This window comes from Petaurus breviceps, unplaced genomic scaffold, assembly GCF_028583685.1.
Source record: "Petaurus breviceps papuanus isolate PSGF00001 unplaced genomic scaffold, PetGlider_PUasm1.0 556, whole genome shotgun sequence".
Classification (NCBI taxonomy): Eukaryota; Metazoa; Chordata; class Mammalia; order Diprotodontia; family Petauridae; genus Petaurus; species Petaurus breviceps.
The window spans coordinates 622,400-635,450 of NW_027186374.1; positions in this window are offsets into that span (position 1 = coordinate 622,400).

The following is a 13,051-nucleotide window of genomic DNA, read 5'->3' on the forward strand; positions in this document are numbered from 1 at the left end:
AGATTTCTTAAAAAAAAAAAAGCCCATAAGTTGCTCACAATCTATTCAGGAAAGTTTAGCAATATGCTCTAATGAATATTTATGGGAAAAACAGCTCAGCAGGAACCAACAGTGGCAATGGCAGCTGAACCAACTAAGGGGATCTTGGGTGCCACTGAGAGTCATGGCTTCCAGGAGTAAGGAGACAACAAATCCCTCCTGCTCTGCCTTGGTCAAGCCAAACATGGAATGTTGTGTTCAGTTCTTGGCATCACAGTTCAGGAAGTTTGATAAACTGGAAAATGCCCTGAGTGGGTGAATGTTGAAGGAACTGGGGCTGTTCAGCCTAGAGAAGACTGGGGGTGTGGGAATTGTCTCTATCTTTGAGTGTTTGAAGAACTGCCCCATAGAAGAAGAACTTCCCCCCTAGAGGGCAGAAGTAGAAGCAGCAGGCTGAAGCTGCAAAGACACAAATTTAATCTCGATGTTCCCAATGCCTTGTAACAGCTAAGTGTGTCCCTAAGTGGAAGAGATTGTCTTGGGAGCCTCTGGTCTCCCTCCTTTTGAAGACTTCAGTGACCATTTGTCTGGGAGTTTGCACAAAGTCTTTTGCTCAGGTGGGGGTTAAACAAGGTGGTTTTGGAGTTCCCTTTTAATGCTGAGATTTTGTGATTCCGAATGGGATGAAGACAAGGGAGAGAGTCAGACAAAGGACCTTAAGAATTGGAGGACAGAGAGAGATTACATTCCCCTGGGGTCTGAGGGAGTGTTTAATCAGGAAGGTGGCTCAGAGTGGAGTTTTAAATGGGCATCAATGAGGAGAGTGTGTGTTTCAGGATTAGGCCAAAGTGCCAGTGGGCCATCATAATTCAATATAACACAATTCAACAAGTCTTCATTCAGTGCCAGCTTCTGCTTGGGTGGCATACGGACTCGTGTTTCTCAGGGTTTTGTTATAGGATACTAGGTTGGCTACAACATCTAACCTGAATTCCAAGACTCCTGTGTCCCCATGGCTCATCGTCTCAGTCCCAATCAGATTCTCCATTCCCTATAGCTAGAAAGAAAAAGAATGAAAGGAAAGGACAAATACCCAGGTCTTTTTCTTAGGGGCATATGACCCAAGGGGAGAGGGGAAAGGAGGTGACCCTAGGGCCCTCCCTTACCTTGTCAACCATGAACCATTGCTGTGTCACATCATTTTAAAGTCCCCACAGTTCTAGCAATGTAGCCAATGGAAAAAAGGCTGTTCCCAACTGTGAGATATGAGAAGTCAGTCTATGCACATGTCTTTGAGGCTTCCATTCTCCCTAAAGCAGTGCCTAAGCATCTTTCACTTAGATGGTGTCATCATAGATGGCCTTGGTATATACCAGATCCCCATTACATACACAAAATATCCTCAGTAAAGGATATTTATCACTGGCTGACCTTTGGAGGAATCAGGAAAGGCCTGGTATAGGAGCTGGGACTTTGGCTAAGTCTTGAAATGAGCCAGGGAATCTAAGAAGTAGAAACGGGAAGGGGAAGCATTCTAGGAATAAAATTGACTTACAAGATTTGGATTTAGAAAACTGAATTTTAACTTAATTGAATTTGAACGACACTCTTTCATTTATTGTCTATGAGACCCTGGGCAAATGGCTTTACTAGTCTGGGCCCCCAAATCCTCATTTGTAAAATGACAAGAACACTTGAAGTCACAGTGTGGGGTGGCAGGAATAGCCCCACACTGGGATTCAGGACATAAGTCTGAATCCAGGCTCTGTTGCTTCACAGAATACCTGAGTTAGGTGGGACAACAGAATGCATCTTGACGAACCCACAGGGAGACATGAATGTAATCTGTAACACTGCCAGCATGTGGTCATCCAGTCTTTGTTAGAAGGTAGGGAGCAGGAACCTGCCTCCTGCACATGGAGCCCATTTCATTTAGGGACAGTTCTTCTTGGTAGATTTTTTTTTCTTGCATTGAGTCTAATTTTATCTTTGTAATTTTTATAACACACATTGAATGACATTGAGCCAAATATGTGTCCTGTCTATTCATTTCCTCATCTGTAAATTGGGGCAGTTGAGTTGTAATCTTATCACTCCAAGGATTCAAACCTTGATGACTAAGAGCAAAGTGGAGAAGAGGAATGGGTTTGGTGGTGAAGATAATGAGTCTGCTTTCCCACTTGTTGGGTTTGATATTCCTATGGCAAATCACAACTAGGTACAGCTAGGAAGGACGGTCTAGGTTAAAAAACTAAACTTTAATTCAGAAGATTCCCTATTAACTTCGTACAGGCAAGGAGGGAGGGGACAGGAAGATGGCAGAAGAGAGTGAGAAGAAAGAAGGGAAGAGAAAGCTTGGCACAGAGTGTGAACTGATATATACATAAGAAGCAGGGAATAGGTAACAAATCATGGAGAGAAGCCAGGATGGATCAGACAGGAAGGAGTAAGTGAGGACAAAGGGGAGGGAGAAGAGAAGAGAAGAGAAGAGAAGAGAAGAGAAGAGAAGAGAAGAGAAGAGAAGAGAAGAGAAGAGAAGAGAAGAGAAGAGAAGAGAGGAGAGGAGAGGAGAGGAGAGGAGAGGAGAGGAGAAGAGAGGAGAGGAGAGGAGAAGAGAGGAGAGGAGAGGAGAGGAGAGAGGAGAGAGAGGGAGACAGAACGAGGGAGGGAGAGAGACAGAGGAAGAGGAAGAGAGAGAGATAGAGAGAGGGAGGGAGAGCAGAAATAGGGGGAGACAGTGACAGAGACAGACAGAGATAGGCAGAGAAAGAGAGAGGGAAGAACAGAGACTGGGAGAGAGAAACTAGCAGGGCGAATCGTTGACAGAGAGGTCAAGGAGGAAGAGGACTGAGAAGAGACCTCTGGGCTCAGCAGTTAAAACTTCTGGCAGCCTTGGAAAGAATAGTTCCAGTAGAATGCTGGGGGCAGAATCCAGGAAGCAGTGAGTGGTTGACAACCTACTTTCCACCTAGGAGTTAGTTAAATGGAAGAGAGAGAGGTACAGGATGGCAGATTGAGGGGAAGAGAGAATAATGAAAACAATTTTCTTGGGACAAGAGGGGAGTTGTCATCTGGGAAGAAGGTGCCATTGGAAAGAGAAAGATTATAAATGAGAGATGGAGGGAGACTTTTGTTTGGAGTGTGCTCCGAGAGTAAACGGTAGAGAACAAAAGGAAGGGTACAGGAATGAAAGGTATAAAGACAGCATAAAGACAAGGACCACTTCCTTCTTTGAGACAATCGGAAAGGTGGGATGTATTGGAGACGTGATAGGACAGATTTTGAGCCATGGGGGTAGTCAGAGCAGTTGACTTCTCTACTCCCAGCTAAGCAATCAAGGAACAAGAGACTGAAATAGACTTGAGACTACAGAAAGTTTAAATAGCCACAGTGTAAAAGGGAAAACCCACAAGTTTGAAACAGTCGCTGTATGAGAGGAAGTCAATTGGAGATTGAGGACCAAATTACGAGTGCAAAGTGAGAAGTTAATGGAGAAAACAGGAGGAACAATTGTGTTATTACTCCACTAAATTTAATATGCCCATAAAAACTTAACTGTATGTAACAGTTCATGCTTTTATGGGCAATCTTGGTTTTTGTTCTTTGTGTCCTGAAAAGTTCATTTTGTTAGTGATTGTTAGGTTCAGAGTAGAAAGCTAATGTAAAGAAAAGAAGTTAGCAGGAGGTGAATAAAGGGATCACTGTGCCGCAGTGAGGGCACAGCTGAGGTTCAATGTCAAGAATTTATCATGAACATTGACCACATGACCATTTGACTTCATTCCATAGCAGAGGATCAACAGTCTGGACTCCGTGAACTAGGAAAGTCTAAAACAGAATGTTTGAACCCAGAAAATGGAATTTTCGTACTAGGAGTGTTCTTAGAACAGAGAACATGAGAAGTGGGAGGGCTCTTAGAACAGAGAACATGAGAAGTGGGAGGGCTCTTAGAACAGAGAACATGAGAAGTGGGAGGGCTCTTAGAACAGAGAACATGAGAAGTGGGAGGGCTCTTAGAACAGAGACTTTCAGAGCTGTAAAACACTTGAGAACTCAGAACTTAATAATAAAGAACACTTAAATGAACATAGCATTGCAGCATACAGAGAGACCCCAGAAGTCACCTAGTCTGATATAATCTGGTCATTTTACAGCTGAGGAAACTGAGGCTTAGGGAGGCAAAACAACTGTCTCAAGTTCACAAGGTAGAGTCAGTTCATCACTAAATATTTATTAAGTAGTCACTGTGTTCAAGGCACTATGATAAGCATGATGATGAAAAGGAAGGCCAAGAAAAAGAAAGTTCCTCTTCTCCAGGAGCTCCCATGTGAACAGAGAAAAGAACCTGCAAGGCTGGTGCAGGAGCACAGTGGATCTAGTCTCAAAGAAGGCATTGTCTCAGGAAAGGGATGGGGAGTGGGGGGATTGACAGACTTTCTCGATTTTGTTGTAAAAAATCCTGAACATGATAGAAACTTTGACACGTGAGAGTCAGGAAAACCATAAGGTACACATCACAGACTCATTACAAGGGACTCAATGACAGATTGTTTACTTTTTACAATAGGAAATGAAAAAATGCGTGTTTCAGATTGTTATTAGTAATTGGGTAGTTCAAAAGAAAGATTGGGGCAGACCTGAGTAGGATGTGATCTAGGAAGGAACCATTTAGGAAAAGGTAAAAAAGAGTAATTATCTTAGACAAAGGAGGGGTGAGAGAAAGAACTGACACAGAGGAATTAGATGGGGGAGAGGGCTGGTCGTCCTGGGACCCTCCTCTCATCGAGAGTGGGTGTAACAGGAAGCATACATAGATATCTAGGAGGCTAGAAATGTCTTCTAGATTCAGAAAGAAATGAAAGGCTAAGGGGAGAGGGGGGAGGGGAAAAGGAAGGGATTTTAAGTGGAATCCTATTTATGTCAGATCTGGGTAAAAGAGAGACCAATATATACATTTAGAAGGGAACAAAAGTCTCCTAAATTTATAAAGAAATAAGAAGGCGAGAGAAGAGGTTAAGGAGGAGGATAGAAGGTGTCTAGATTAGTGGGAATGGGATAAAGAGGGGATATATATTTGGAAGGTTATAAAAGTCTTCTAAATTCAGATAGAAACAAGAGGGTCAGGGGAAAGGGGGGGATAATGGAGGATCTTCAGAGGGGACAGGTTAAATAATAGGAGGGCAAGGCAGCAGGTAGAAGTATATATATATATATATATATATATATATATATACACACCACATATATATGCATATATATTATGTATGTATACACGCATAATACATACACAAATATAATATACACACATATAATATATCGATATAATATGTGTGTATATGCACACATACACATATACACATATAGTATATACACACATAATATATGTGTGTACATACATATATAATATACACATACAATATGTGCATGCACATATACATACATATAGTATACACACACATGTCACATTGATTATCTCATTTGATCCTCACAGCAACCTGGGAAGCAGGTGTTGTTAATTTTCCTTATCAGAGGTTAAGTGCCTTACCCAAGGTCACATAGCTAGGAAGTATCTGAGGCTGGATTTGAACTCAGGTCTTCCTGGTTCTAGGCCTATCTACTGTGCCACATAACTATCAAGGTCAGGAAGGATAAATGAGTCTGATCCAGTCCAGTGGGTTCCACTTCCCCAGTATGCCTGACACTTGCTCCACTCCCCCCACCATCTCAACCTTGGTTGGCTTTTTCACTGTGCTTGAGTCTTTCTTCTATCCTGTCTTTTCACTTTCAGCCCTCACTCCTATACTCCTTGGGGGGGGGGGGAGACACGGTTCTATGGGAAGATCACTTTGAGAGCTGGGTAGAGGATAGGCGAGGAAGAGATTTAATGCAGTTTATTTAGAGTAGTCCAGGTGTGAGGGAGTGAAAGCCCTCAAGAGGATGGCAGCTGTGTGAGCAGAGAGAAGGAGACATGGATGAGCGATGTTTGAAGGTAAACATCTAATCTCAGCAATATACTAGAAATGTGGGGTGAATACAAGTAAGGGGTTGAGAATGATACCAAGGTTGTGAGTCTTGGTGATAGGGATGCTGGTGGTAGCCTTGAGAGTCATGGAAAATTTGGGAAGAAAGGAGGGTTTGGGATGAAAAACAATGAGTTTAGTTTCAGACCTGTTGAGTTTGAGATGCTTATGGGACGTCCAGTTTGATATGTCCAAAAGACAGTTGCTGATTTGAGACTTGAGCCCTGGAGAGAGATTGTGGCTGGTGGCTGTGTGAAGGTCACTTGACCCTCAGTTTCTTCATTGGTGAAATGAGCTGGAGGAGGACATGACCAGCCAATCCAGTATTTTTGCCAAGAAAACACCAAGTGCGATGACAAGGAGTTGGACGTAGTGAGATGACTGAACAACAATAATAACATGCAGATCTGGGAATCACTTGGTTATAACCTGCATAGATGTTGAGCCCACAGGTGCTGCTGAGATAATACAGAGGAAGAAGGGAAGAGAGCTGGGAAGAGTCTCCGAAGATGCCCATGGCTGGTAGGTGTAAGACAGCATGAAGATCCAGCAAAGGGGATCTAAGGAGTGGTCATGGAGGCAGGAGGATAAACAGGGGAGGTTCAGGGCCACAAGCACATCTAAGGCGGCGAGCCTGTCTAGGAGAGTGTTATCAATAATGACAAAGTTTACTGAGATGGCAGGAAGGATGACGTGGCCAATCCAAGTCCCGACCTCCTTTCTCCCAGTTCCCAGTTTAGCCAGACCCCCTCTTTCCTCTCCTACCCATCCCAACCCCAGCAGCCTTCACTGCTTTCCTAGGCTTCCCATCTCCAGCCTATAACTCAGACCCTCCTCTGTGACTGCCTGTCATGGCTTTGCTTCCGCTGCTGATAAGTGTTTGGCAGAATGGAGATATTTCAGGAGAATCTTGGCCTCTGGAAAGAGGGGATATACTTAGAGAGATAATGGATCTAATCTCAGAACCGGACAATGCTGCTGGGTGAGAATTTGCATTTGCAAAGAAGTTGTTTTGGAGAGCTTCTAATTTAGGGCAGGAATGGAGCTGTCTTCCCTGCAGAGGAAGAAAAGCAAAAGACCTTCCTCCTTGGGGGTAGAGGTGGGGAGGAGGTAGATGGAATGACAGACTCAGCATCCACAGACCCAGTCTCCATTCTATTGTCCATATTTCCTAGCTTTCCCCCCTTTTTATGATGAGTAAATTATCTAACCTCTCATAGTCCCTCAAACACAGTGGAATCAGAGGGACTAGGTTCAAATCTCACCTCTGCTACTTACTATGTGTCTGGCCAAGCCAATTCCATTTCCTTGGCCTTGGTTTCCTCATGTTTAAAAGGAGGGAGCTGGGGTAGGGGTACTCAGAGGTTCCTTGCAGGTCTATATTAAGATCCTGTGATCTGGGACCTCGTGGGACAAAGATTGGACCTCAATTTCATTGGTACAGGTAATTGCAAGGAGATGAAACTCTTTCTACCAATGGAGGCTGGCATCTCTTCAGCAACTTCTAGCCTTAGTCTTGAAAGATCACATGACTTGACCAGAATCACATAAGCACTACATCTGTGGCAGAACCTGAGCTCAGGTCTTGCTAGCTGAGACTAGCTTTCCATTCATTCCACTACCCTGCCCGCAGTAGCCTCAGGGAATAAAGTGGGGGGTCACTATGTGAACTTGGCTGACTTTATAGGACTCTGAAGATCAAAGGGGAGGCAATGCTCCATCCCTCTCAAGGGTGTTCTTCTAGGCCCCAGGCTACTGCCAGCCAGCACTATTTAATGTGTTTAATGGATCCTTTGAGGAACAAATGAGTGTCTTGGAAAATGTGAATAAAAACACTTTGAGATGTATGTATCACTACAGAAATATGAGGAATAATGCCTTTGAATTCTCCTGAGGTTACCTTTCATGTCATCTAGGAGAAAGAGGGGACCTCATAACACAGAATGGAGTCATGAGGGACTGTAGAGCAGAATGTCAAACTTGGAAGTGATTTTAGAATAACATGGGAAGGCGCCAGCTAGGTGGTGCAGTAGATGGAGAGTGGAGTCTGGAGTGGAGGGCCAAGTTCAAACACAGCCTCAGGCAAGTCATTTAAGCCCAGCTGCCTCCCTTCCTTCCCCCCTCCCCCCCCCAATGAAACAATAAGAAAGAGAGAAGAAAGCTTGGGTGGTGGTAGTGGCCTATTCATTGCCAGCCCTGGGGAAGCAAGAGGGAGAGAGTGAGAAAAAGGAGAGATAGACACACACATGCAGAAGCTAGGAACGAGAATGGCACTGGAAAACTCAGGGCTCTGATGGATAGTGGGCAGATAGAACAAAGGTGAAGCTTCTACCTCAGCCTTCCATTTTATGACTAGGAAAGCTAATGATATTTGTGGGCAGGCATTGGTCCTTCTGTGAGAACTGTGAAGGTCTACTCTGATCTCTGGACACCTTCCATTTGCTTATTATTTAATAAGTAGTTATTATGACTTGGGGGAAAGGAGAAAGGGGAGAGAAGGGAACAAGCATTTATTTGGCACCTATTATATGTCAGGCATTGTGCTAAACCCTTCACAGATATTGCCTCATTTGATCCCCTCAATAACCCTGTGACATAGGTGCTATTAGGATCCTCTTTATTTTTATTTTTGGAGGGCAATCAGGGTTAAGTGACTTGCCCAAGGTCACATGGCTAGTAAGTGTTAAGTGTCTGAGGCCAGATTTGAACTCAGGTCCTCCTGACTCCAAGGCCAGTACTCCATTCACTGCGCCACCTAGCCACCCCTATGTTACTCTTTTTACAGTTGAGGAAACCAAGGAAGACAGTAGCAAAAGGACATGGTCAGAGTCACACAACTAAATCTATGAAGCTGGATTTGAATTCTGGTCTTCCTGACCTCAGGCCCAGAGTTTTGTCACACCTAGCTGCCTATCATTTATTCTTTTGTTATGCATTAATTGTTTCATTATAATGATTCGGTTATTTCTTTACACAAAAGAGCCATGGCCAAGTCAGACATGTGTGGTCAGAGTATGCAGCTTAGAATCTGGCTGCTCTGGCTACATGGAAAAAAACTGGCTGGGAAATTTCCTTCTTTGTTTAGGGCAGAGATCCCAGTCTCTGGTCAGTGGTTAAAGGAGAGAAATCTCTTCTCTAACTTGCGAGTGAATGAGTTATTTTAGCTTATTTTGTGTTTTATTAGTAACCATAAAAACTTCCCAAAGAGCAGGGAAGAATTCCCTGGGGACCCAAAACCATGCTTCTGGACATAAACAAGCCTAGGGCTGACTCTACAAAGAGAGAAGAGGAGGGAAGAAGAACATGGTATAACACAGGCCCTGAAGTCAGGAATCTCAGACCCAGACGCAGAGGCAGCATGGGGGAAATCAGAAGAGTGATCAGGAGCAGAAGGGTCAGGCTGACCTTCTCCAGGCTAGGTGGCCATCGCTTGGTCCAAGTGGATTCCCTGATGACCTTTTTCCTGTAAGAGAGGAGTAGGCAGTAAGTTGGTAGGCATCCAGCCCTCCTTGCCATAACCACACCCAGATGTCACAAAACCCAGTTCTTCACCTTAATTCTTTGTTCCAAATGGTTTACCCCATTACGCTTTGCAAAGTTAAATTTCGGAATAAAAAACAGGACCATTGAACTTTAAAAAGGAAGCCAGCCCTTTGGAGAGGCTCACAGTGAGAAAATCCACAAGACTCTAGTAATTCAACTGTATATAAAAATGCAGACAGAGACAATGACCATGTCCTGAAGGCGTAGACAACTACTCATCTGCATATGACCCCAACAGGAACATGGGAAGTGTCACTAACTGGTCACCATAAGTAAAGGTAGAGTCCCTCACAGCTATCTGTGAACAAGAATTGTAAAATGCAGGAGGTTTAACCTTTCCCACCTCAGGCCTGGAGGTCAGAAACATTAGGGATGAGGCTGTAAGGGAGGCAAAGAGGAAAGGATTCTGCCAATGCTAGACCAAAGGCTTTTGTTGTGCTTTCTGGAAAGATCATTTCAACATTCCAGCTGAAAAGATCTCTCCAATGCCAAGCTAAAGAGAGGCTGGAGATGGTGAGGAGGGCAGTGATCCATCCAAGAGTTACCCTGGGGAGCCTAGTGTATTCACCTATCCAGGAAAGACCCAGTGGTTTAGTGACCTCCATGGCCCAGAGTGGTGGCAGCATCAGTAGTGTCAAAATGACCTATCTGGAACAGTCTGATAATACCCATGACCAGTGGACAAATAACCAGCCAGCTGATGAGCCCAGAAAGCTGTGTGACCTAGCCTTATGGCAGGTTGAGCCAACAGCATGCCCCAAGGGAAGCCAGGCCAACTGGACAGCAGAGTAATTCTTTCATCACCAATGCTCCTAACCACAAAGAGTTCCATGAGGGCCCTCCAGAGAAAGAAGGGTCTTCACTTCCAGAGCTGTGGGCTTCCTCAGCACCATATGTTTCCTACACAAGCACCTCACTACTGCTGTATTCAAAGTTTTTGCCGACTCTTCCCTCTATGAACTCTGTGTGTCTTTGTGAGGCCATACACACAGATTTAGGGGGAACTTGCTTTGTAATCACTGTCCTTGCTAAGTCATTTGATTGTGTCTTTGCTAAGAATGAACCTACTGGCTGATTGTGAAGGGGAAGTACACTAATGAGGTCTCATGAGCTCCAGGATTAGGAAGAAGTCACCCACAGAGTTACCTCTGTAACATGGAGAGCAGCCAGCTTTGGGAAAGCCGGTCTGCCAGTGCCAGGGACATTGAAGGAGCCAACCCTGAAAGAACGCCCCACCATATTAGATGAATTAGCTGCCTGAATTCGTGGGAGTTCACTGGGTCGCTCTGAACCTTAATTTCCATATCTGCACTGGAGAACAGGCAAGGACAGAGGACAGTGGGACTGCCACACCCCATCCTCCAATGTTGCTTAATGTTGTATTGAAGGAAGAATTACAGAGCTACAGAGAGATAGTGGTCTAAAGTCACCAAGAAGGGCCCCTCTAACACAGTCCCATTTTATTGCCCTAGACCTACGCTTGATTAAAGGACAAGGAGTATATGAATGACCTCCTTTCCTTCTCCTCCTGCAAACCTTCCCTAATCTCTTTGCTCTGCACTTCATGCCTACAAACAAGACAGAGGTCCTGTCTTCAGGGTACATCCCTCCTAGCTGGATTCTGATGGGACACAGATAACTATAGTGCAAGATTGTCTACAGTTGTGAGGAGAGAACAAAGAGCTCAGAGGAGGGAGAAATAACTCCTGAAAGGGACATGATTGAAGGAGGGGCACTGAGAAGGGATAGAACAGATAGCTGATGCTTAAGCAAAGACATAAGAGAGTGGGGGAGAGTAGTGGTGGATCCAAGATGGTGGAGCACAGGCAGTCTCTCAATTGACCTTTTCCAATGTTCCCCTCCAAACAACTTTAAAATGATGCCTCAAGCCAAATTCCAGAGTAGCAGAGCTAACACAAGGTCGAAGTGAGATGTTTTTCCAGACCAAAACAGAAAAGGTCTGTTACGTCAGGGTGGTGGTTGGCCTAGAGCACAGCACAGGCTATGGTAATACGGCCGCAGAAACAACAGCAGTAGCCTTGGAGGTGGCTATGAAGGAGGCGGCAGCAGCTTTGTAAGCTCTCTGCCAACAGATAGTAAGACAGTCAGACAAAAGGAGACTAGAGGGGACCCTTTGCTAACCATGGGTGCAGGACTTTTCTGCATTGCTCATACACAGTTCATGGTCACAGTTATGTGGCAAGGAACAGCACTAGTGCTTGTGGCCTCAGGAGTGGAGAACAGTTGGTCACCTTTCCAGGGTTGCGAAGAAGTCTTGTGGTCACTCACAAGGGAACAGGGGGCACTTGTCTCAGTTCCAAGGAAGACAGGAACATTAGCACTGGTGACTATGGAGAAATAACATCCCTTCCTGGGTAAAGGCCAGAGAACAGACTGGGAGAAAAGTGACCCCACCTTTCCTTGGATCATGCAACCTTACAAGAGCCCAAAATGCTAGGATTAGGTCTGAAAATAGTAGCATGAAAAACCTGAAGCTTAGGACAGTGACCCTTCCCCTCTGGGAGCAGAACTCAACTTCAACATAAAGGCAGAAGTCAAGAAATAGATTGGAAAAATTAGCAAACAACAAAAAAAGAACTTGACCATAAAAATTTACTATGATGGCAGGGAAGATCAAGACACAAACTCAAAAGAAGACAATGATGTCAAAACAGCTACACACACAGCCTTAAAGAAAAATGTGAATTTGGCATGAGACCAACAATGATTCCTGGAAGAATTCAAAAAGAAATAAGAGAGGTAGAAGAAAAATTGGGAAAAAGAATGAGAGTGATGCAAGTAAATTATGCACAGAGAATCAACAGCTTGGTAAAAGAGGCACAAAAAAAAAGTACTGAGGAAATTAATACCTAAAAAAACAGAATTGACTAAATGTTAAAAGATACACAACAATTTGCAGAAAAGAAGAATGCCTTAAGAACACTTGACCAAATTGAAAAAAAAAAAAAGCACACAGAGATAGAATTGGGCAAGTGGAAACTAATGGCTTAATGACATATCAAAAAACAATAAAAGAAAATTAAAAGAAGAAAAGGTGAAATATTTCATTGGAAAAAACAACTGACCCGGAAAATAGATTGAGGAGAAAAATTTAAAAATGATGGGACTACCTGAAAGTCATTATATCCATATCTAATCTATATCTATAAAGAGCCTAGACATCAAATTTCAAGAAATTACCAAGGAAAACTGCCCTGATATCCTAGAACCAGAGGGTAAAGTAGGATTTGAAAGAATCCACTAATCATCTCCTGAAAGAGATCCTAAAATGAAAACTCCCAGGAATATTAGAACCAAATTCAAGAGCTCCAAGGACAATGAGAAAATATTGTAAGCAGCCAGAAATAAATAAAAGAAGAAATTAAAATATTGTGGAGCAATAGTCAGGATTATATAGGACTTAGCAGCTTCTATATTAAAGAACCAGAGGGCCTGGAATATGATATTCTGGAAAGCAAAGGAGCTAGAGTTGTAATTAATAGCTTACT